At 58.5% G+C, this 730-nt stretch overlaps 1 protein-coding gene across 3 annotated transcripts in view; it reads left to right on the top strand.

Moving 5' to 3' along the window:
• The window catches only part of CITED1 (Cbp/p300-interacting transactivator, with Glu/Asp-rich carboxy-terminal domain, 1), a 5,685-nt gene that overhangs the window by 1,753 nt on the left and 3,202 nt on the right, over positions 1-730 (top strand). The window lies entirely within an intron of this gene.

Raw genomic sequence — 730 nt, 5'->3', positions numbered from 1 at the left:
CCAGGACCAGAGCCCGCGCCCCTGCCCGCCTGTCGGTGCGGTCTCTAATATCTGTTCCTGACACAGCACTTGCGGGAACGGAAGCTCGGGGCCTTGGTGAACTGTGTGCTCGTGCCCACCTTGCAGGGATGCTCCAGGTCGCCCCCAACTCCGGCGGCTCCACCTGGAATGCCGCGAGGAAGGCAGCCGAACTGTCCGCAAACAACGGGCCTTTAGTTTTCAGGTGGCGAAACTGACCGGTCTGGGTTAGAGCGCGTCCAAGAGGAGCCGCAGTACTGTTTGGATTTTTAAATTTCTCTTAAGTGAGAAAATAGCAATCGAGATGGAGCCATCCAGTTGGTGCCACTTTAACTTTTGGTCCCCCAACAGGTTAAAGACGAGAGCCCCCTACCTGCCTTGCCTGTCCCTTCTTTCCTCTCCCCACCCCCATCTAGGCGGGAGGGGCTGTGGGGCTAAGGGAAGGTCTGAAGAGAAGGGCGGGCGGGAACTTGTATCAGAGCCTCCAGGCACCAGCGTGTGAGGAGGCACTTGTTGCTCTGGGTTGCCGGGCCGCCTCTAGCAGTCGTTTCACAGTGGTCAGCTCTCGGCTTGGGGAGCAGGCTGGGGCGTTTCTGAACTGCCAAGTTTTGCCTTCGAACGGGCTGGGTGGCAGTGTGGAGACAGAAAATCGGGCCAGCAGGGTCAGGAATTCCCATCGAAAAGCGGATTCAACACTTACTGAGCGCCTACT

Source organism: Myotis brandtii, unplaced genomic scaffold (genome assembly GCF_000412655.1).
Source record: "Myotis brandtii unplaced genomic scaffold, ASM41265v1 scaffold903, whole genome shotgun sequence".
Classification (NCBI taxonomy): Eukaryota; Metazoa; Chordata; class Mammalia; order Chiroptera; family Vespertilionidae; genus Myotis; species Myotis brandtii.
The sequence above is the reverse complement of the archived record's forward strand: the minus strand, read 5'-3'. Positions and strand labels throughout refer to the sequence as shown.